Source organism: Lottia gigantea (assembly GCF_000327385.1).
Source record: "Lottia gigantea unplaced genomic scaffold LOTGIsca_12, whole genome shotgun sequence".
Taxonomy (NCBI): Eukaryota; Metazoa; Mollusca; class Gastropoda; family Lottiidae; genus Lottia; species Lottia gigantea.
The window spans coordinates 2079070-2086710 of record NW_008707225.1 but is presented as its reverse complement, the minus strand read 5'-3'; positions in this window follow the sequence as shown (position 1 = coordinate 2086710).

The following is a 7641-nucleotide window of genomic DNA, read 5'->3' as shown; positions in this document are numbered from 1 at the left end:
AGGTTTTTTTGGCCCCCCCCAAGGGAAAAATTTCCCCAAAAAATAAAAAAAATTTGGGGGAATTTTTAAACCGGGGGGGGAACCGTTTTTTTCCCAAAAGTTCAAATTGGGGGTTTTTTGCCCAAAATTTTTTAACAAAAAATTAAAATCCGGGTTTTTTAAAATTTTTTTTGCCCCTTTTTTTGGGGAAAGGACCCCTTTTAATTTTTCCCCGGGAAAAAAAAAAAGGGGGAAAAATTTTGGGGGGGGGAAAAAAAGGGGGGGGGGGTTCCCAAAATTAAAGGGAATTTTTTTTTTGAAAAATTTTTTAAAAAAAGTTTTTTTTTTTTTGAAAAGGTTTTCCGTTTCCCGGGATTCTGAAAAAATTTTTCCTTTTGAAATTTGGGGGGAAAAAACCCCTTGGGTCCCGGGGCCCAAATTATTTTTTTTTTTTTAAAAAAAAATTTCCAAAGGGGGGCAGAAGGCCCCCCCCCCCCCCCCCCCCCCCCCAAAAAAAAATGTTCAGGTTATCCTTTGGAAAGCTGGAGGCAGTATCTAGGAACAGGAATGAAAGCACATCAAAAATAGAAAGTGCCATAAGTTTTTTTTTATCTCTACTACCGCAGAGTTTATTTTATATTGGGGATCAAATTTCACAAAGACCTCACTCTCAGCTGGTCTTCTGATTTCTTATCATTAGGAAGTAGGAAGGTGGGCTGGATACATCTGGTATTAAATTTATACTGATTATAAATTACCATATAAATTAACTGAACAATCTGGACATTTGGTTTATCAATATGGCAATCCTATCATAAAGTTTGACATAGCCCTCAATTTTTTGGGAAGGAAGATTTGTTCAAAGAAATAACTAAATATTTGCTTTGCTAGCTGAATCCTGTTCTCAAAACTCTTGCAGTGGTGATTTAGACTGTAGTCATATCCAGGTAATTTATTACAATTCTCCCTGAGGAGTATTATTGGTAATAATGTACATGTACCAGTAAGAAAATTCATAACAGGCTGGAAATGACAACAGCCTAAATTTCCATGGTTCTTTGTTGTCCAACTGTAAGAGTCAAATTTTGGTTTGTAAAAGTGATGTAGCTGAAATTGGGGTCTACTAGCTGGAAAAGCAAATGATTAGACAATCGCTTGGACATCCTATACCTAGACTTCAGGAAGGGGACAGGTGTTTAATTTCTATCTGGATTAGAAGCAAACGTAAACCCTTTTAATTTATCCCTGATTTCAGGTTACCCAGTTCATCTACTAATCCTGTTAGTTGAGGTTAATCTCTAATCTGGTCTAATCCAATCTCTGGTATTCAATAATCCAAATTTTTAGACTATTGTAAAATGCTCTGAATTTGGCAGTGACTTGATTCTTTAACCTTGAAACCTAGGAAAAATACTGGGTGTATGTAGGACTACCTTGTTGGTTCCCTGTTTTATAATGCTGGCAACAATTGGTCTTTGAGATGATTTTCATTTCAAAACTGAGCCAATAAAGTCAACGATTGAAAGAATTGTTCAGGTTAACCTTGGCTTGTAACTGGCAAGTTTTTGGAGCAAATGGATTTTCGATTCAATGGCTGCATCTAATATAATCTGATCAATGGTCAGATCAAGTCGATTTCAGAATTTGCATCCATGATCTACCTTTAGATTTTGAAATCTATCTATAAAACAATGAGACTAAAATTATAAATATAGTGCACAGACAAGCGTTCCTTATATTTCATACTTTGACCTTTTTACCTTTGATAATTAAAGATGTTAAGTAATTAAAGATAAGTAATTAGTTGATTACATGTTGATAAATTGCTATCAAATGTCTTAAGGAATTTAAAGAGCCTTGTTAATATTCACACTTGAGTTTAGGTGAAAGATTAAGCTATGAAACTATATTTATAAAAAATTTGTCATACCATTCAGTAAACCCTTCAAATTATTTTGTGAACTGAATGAAGATTGTAAATTGTCGTAAGAAATAAACTTTGTATTTTCTTTAAAAGTAGCACTAGCTAAACTATTTTAATCAAGATGACTGTAGTTGTTTCTTTATATGAATTATTTTTATTCATATATTGTAGGTTGATGTTAACAATCCATATGGAGATAGCCGTGAAAGAATCAAACAATTTACATTTGATTATTGTTATAATTCTAATTGTAACGTGGAATATCCTGATGGCTCGCAGGAACAGGTGAGATGTTGATCATTATATAATATAGACCTATCATAGACATCCCTACAGCAATTTACTTCTATTTTTATAACTTCATATCTATGTCATATTTACGGTTTATCAGTTCTTTTTCCCCACTAATCCATTCAGCTTTCTAAAAGCCCTGTTATTTTTTATCTAAAATATTTTGCTTCCAATAAATTTTCAGAAATCATTCATTTTGATAAATCACATAGATTCACATCAGTATATTTGTCATGGTGTCTATTCAGCATGATAGCTTTGAAATATTCCAATTTAGCAGGAATAGTTCTCTATGATGTACTTATGAAAAATATGAACTCGGTAAATAACAGAGTACAAAATGTTAAGAGTTTTGATTTACAATTGATTGATGTTGATTTGTTACTATCTTTTCTGGATAATAGTTAACGATGTATGATATTTTATTTGGTGCTGGTCTGAGAGCATATTCAATATTGATTTAGGTTTCAAGTTAACTGTTTCCATTATGGTAGAAGTTCTATCAGTTTGACCTTGTCAGACTTCTTTTATCTTTGAGTATATATGTAGTCCAGTTATAGCTTGTTGCTTGTTGTTGACAGTTACGTTAAACTTTGCTAAGATATGGACTTTCAGCACCAGGGTTATTCTGAGTGTAAATTAAAACTATTCTATTACCATAATGTGTTCGGGCTTCCAGCAATTCTAAAATCTTCCCAATGATGCCATAATTGTCAATGGTTAATGTTTATTTTAAACACTCATTTAAAATATGAAAGAACCTTTTTCATTTAGTTTAAAAACAGTCCTTTATAAGTATTTTGCAGAAGCCATAAAGTTGTTGCATGTATATGGAGAACTAAGGTAAAATTGAGATATTTGCCCTACCAATCTGCACAAAATACTAAAACTGAAACTAAAACACTGACATTGGTACTGGGAATACTAAACAAGTATAAAAATATATTTTATTGCAATCAGTAGTCAGGGATGTGGAACATTATCATGTTATAGAGAGGAAATGAACAATCAAGTGGTCTCTAGTTAAAATAATATAGAAAATTATCTCTATTATAGTTTATATAAAATACATAGCGTGTCTTTTATTATTGTGTAATGTACTGAATGATTTGATTGTTGTCAATGTCATTCAGGCTGTGATGATTCTGGTAAATTTCCTGGAGCAATTAATGTAGTTGTACTAAAGGTCATGACAGTTTAAACACCAGAAATTTTCAATCCAAATATTGTATGGCATTAAATATTCCAATGATCATCTCCACATTTGGTAATATTAACTATGATTTCTGAAGGGATGTCAGACTGAAAAGCTTATTAACTAATCAGTTGTCAAGTGCTCTAAAAAGGTGCATGTCTTGCCTTAGTAGCGATACCTGCAGCAGCTATAGCTTGAACTTTATTGGAGATGCCCACAAGAGAAAAGGTGTTAAAAGGGCTAGCAATAGTATTGAAAATGTATTCTAAACTATAATAAAGGCATGTGTATACTTTGCTTACTAACACATGGTCTATCTACTTCCTTCAAGCCAGGACGTGAGTATGGAACCCATACCTTGCTCAATATATATTAAACATGAAAATGTACTATATTTAGTATTATATTCAACAAGTGTATAAATTTTGATAATAAAATAAAAACTATATATTATTAAACAGCTGTTGCTATAGTAACACATGCAGTTTGCTACATAAACTGATGTTTTAGTCCAGAGAAAGATTAAAATGCTATGATTTATATTTAGTTCTCTTAATGTAAATCCTATCAGGATATTTCTCTTTCTTTAATAGATTTGTATGCTCCTGAAGCAATAGGAGGAATCTATTTCTTCAACCTATGATAAATACCATTTTGGGGGCTCAGTACCACAGTCGGTTAGAGCATTGACAACTTTATATGACATCATTTGCTTGGTTACAACAAACAAATGGTGGTAATGGGTTTCTAATCTCGGATGGCATGTGAAAGTCTGATGAGATTGAATAAGTCGTCTTTCTGCTTTATTCCTGTTGACTCAGCTGTGAATAGGTAAGGATAATCAAATCAATGCTAAGAGCTTTGGCCCAGGATCCGCTTGTAGATCCGAAGTAAACTAAAGTTATTATCCTTGTAAAAAATTCTGCTTTTCTGAATACTAGACTTTAAAATAGACTTAAGAAAGATACAGTTTATTTGGAATAAAGAATCAACCTTTAGATGAATAAAAGTGCCAAACTTATTTACTTGAAAAGATAAAGTCAGCATTAAATGCACTTGATGATACAATAGTACTAAGAAAAAGTAATGTGGTTGTTTAGATATTAACAGTGTATTATAATTGATAATTAATTGTTAATAAACATGTATATTATAAGAAACATATGGTTGTAATATAAATATTGTAGAGTTGCATATTATTTTCTTTTATATAAAGATCAGGTATTCTCATGAAAAATTTCAATCTGCTGATATGATGATATGGAATGCTGGCATTTACAGCTTTCTGATTATATATAGATTTAATTAATTTGAATATCAAATTTATTAGTAATTGTAGTAGTCAAGAGTATTTTTGTTATTGAAAATCTCCTGAAATGTTTAGTTTAGTTGAGTTGTATATTATGTTGATCAATACTTTAGATTTAAAAACTTCACTTAATTGATGACAACATTACTCCAAAATTTATATTACTTGCATTTAGTTTTAATGATAGTGAAAACATAAAGTCAATAATATAAGACTAACCTTTATCAGGATTTTTTTTAACTCAAAAATAAAGATTGACTATAAAAATATATGAGTAAGGTTTGGTATTTATTGTAAAGAATGTATATACTGATATTGGGTTAGGTTAGAAAGATAAAAGACAGATAAAAGTTATTGAGTTATATGATTTATAGTAATATTATCTTTAATAATATAATCAGATATAATCAGGATATCCCACCAATTAAAGATCATTTATTTAGGTTATCAGGCTACTGTTATAGTCTTTCTACACCACACTGTAATTAGGGTACTATTGTCAATCAAGATAGTAGACTTCTGATTATCGGTATTTTATTGGTAATGAAATCAATTTGAATTGTTAAATCTGTCTATTGTTTGGTGTACGAATTTGTCATGATGACTGGTTGCTTAGACAGTACAGATTTTGCAACTTTTATTTTTTAAATTAAACATTTTGTCATTGTTTCTGTATTATATAGAGACAAATCAATTGTTAACTGTTTGAAAATAGTAACATTTGAAAAAGAAGTGCCTCTCTAGAATTTCTAAACTATAAGCCTAAGGTTAAGCTAGTACGTAAAAATAATTTAATGATAACTTACATGAGAAGTCAAAAGTGATTGAGTGCCATATTAAGAAAATGAAAGATAAAAGTGAAAAAAACTGACATAGTTATCAAGGGAAAAATTAATTTTATCAGAATTGTTTATAGAACTTACAAGAATACACATTACTTAACAGTTTGTTATATGAAATGATTGCACACAAGATTGCTGTGGTAGAAGAAGTATATATTAAGTTATGAACGTCATCTAAGATATGTCTATCATATCTGCTGTTCACATTTACTGGTAATTGTGTATATATAGATATCAATATAGATAAATAATGTTTTCATAACTCTCTTAAATATATATATTGTAAATAAACAATAAAATAGGATCACTATAGAGAAGATAAGACAGGAACAATATATCACTTTTATATTTCAATATCAATAGGCTTACCTTGACTTAGACACAGAAATCTGGTTCATTTCAATAAAAAATCCATTTTCAATTCAATTTTTTGTTGATATTGTTGTAAACAATATTATTTTCATAGTTTTGTTCATTTAGAATTTTATTTTTATCATGAGAGATTTTGTATTGGGTTGAAGCCTTTAGAAGAATCCCCCCAAAAAACTTTGATCCAGTCATGCTCAAAAGGGCAAAAATGGCACCATCTTTGATTTGAACATTTTAAAGATTAAAACCTGAAGTATTTATGGAAATTTTCCAATTTTATTGTTGAATAAGACATTTTGGACAGTTTCCAAGTCTTCAAGAGATTTCACTATAAACTTTCAAATCTACTTTCTTTGTTTTATCTGGACCTCCACCAATTTATTTACTAAAACAAAATCTATCAATTTGTAGAGTGGGCATTAATTCTGGAATTTTGGCTTCCAAATTCTATTAAAATCGAAAACTTGGACTGGAGACTTAGATCTATTTCATCCACATAGTTCTTTTTTCATGTTTGATTTTCTGACTTTACAGCCAATAGAGGAGCAAGTTGAGTTAAAATATCTATCTGAACCTATGCCATGATCATATTAAGAACTTCAAGTTCCACAGTAGGTCCCAGGTAACCCATCTGGAGTTTAGAGTGAATTTAACATTATGATAAATTGTATTACATAAGTTAAAACATTTTTTGAGATCTTTTAATTTTAAAAAGAAAAAAAAATCTTCATTACCAGGATAATAACTTAAATAAACAAGGATCCGAGCTGGTCCTTGGGCAAACCTCTTGGTATTGATCTTTCCTTGATCTTTCTTTGATTATTGGTACTCATTTGCAGGTGGGTCAACTAAGTATGTAATAAATCAATGTAATTCTTAGCTTGTGTAGTAGAAATAGAAATTCTAGTCAAGTTTATGAAGCTATAGATATAAGATATAAGAACATGTTGATAATATATCTTTCAACCAGGTAAAACTATATCAATAGTTAACTTAAAACACCTGTTAATACTTATAACATACTATAGTATCATCCAGTTTATATTCCTGTCTTTTCAACACCACAAATATATATTTATTTCAAGGTTAGATTCTGTTAACAGATTATGGTACAGTCAGTCACTATGATAAATGCAACATTACACAACTGTAGTTGTCTAATGACTGATTTAAAAAAAAAATTGATACCTATAGCTGAAATTGAAATTTATCGGCTGGTAGTACAAACATTAAGTAAGCCCTTACACTTGTAAATAAAATATCTCAAATATTTAAAGTTCCTGTCTTAGAATATATTCAGTTGATTACAATACTTCAAGGATCATGCCATCAAAAATAATGTGGAATATTGTGATTCAGACCAAATTGATTCTTTTAACATAGAAAGACTACCACTAAAGTTCAACTGACAATAGTTATGAAATTTGATGACGGAACTAGCAGCTATAAAAACACATTATTAGGCATGGTACAAGGTTTTCGTATCCAATGAAGAAATACATAAATAAAGTATTTATTACAATTCATAAGAATTTGTTGAGAAGTATACGCATGGAAGAACAACCATGGACAAAGCAATATACATTCATAACTAGTGATGTAAAAGTAAAGAAGATTAAGTATTACCTATGGAACTATATCTATTATTACATCTCTCTTGAAACTGATAAATAGATAAGTTTTTTTGTTATCTTGACTAAAAAATTGATAAATATACAACAATTCTGTTTGA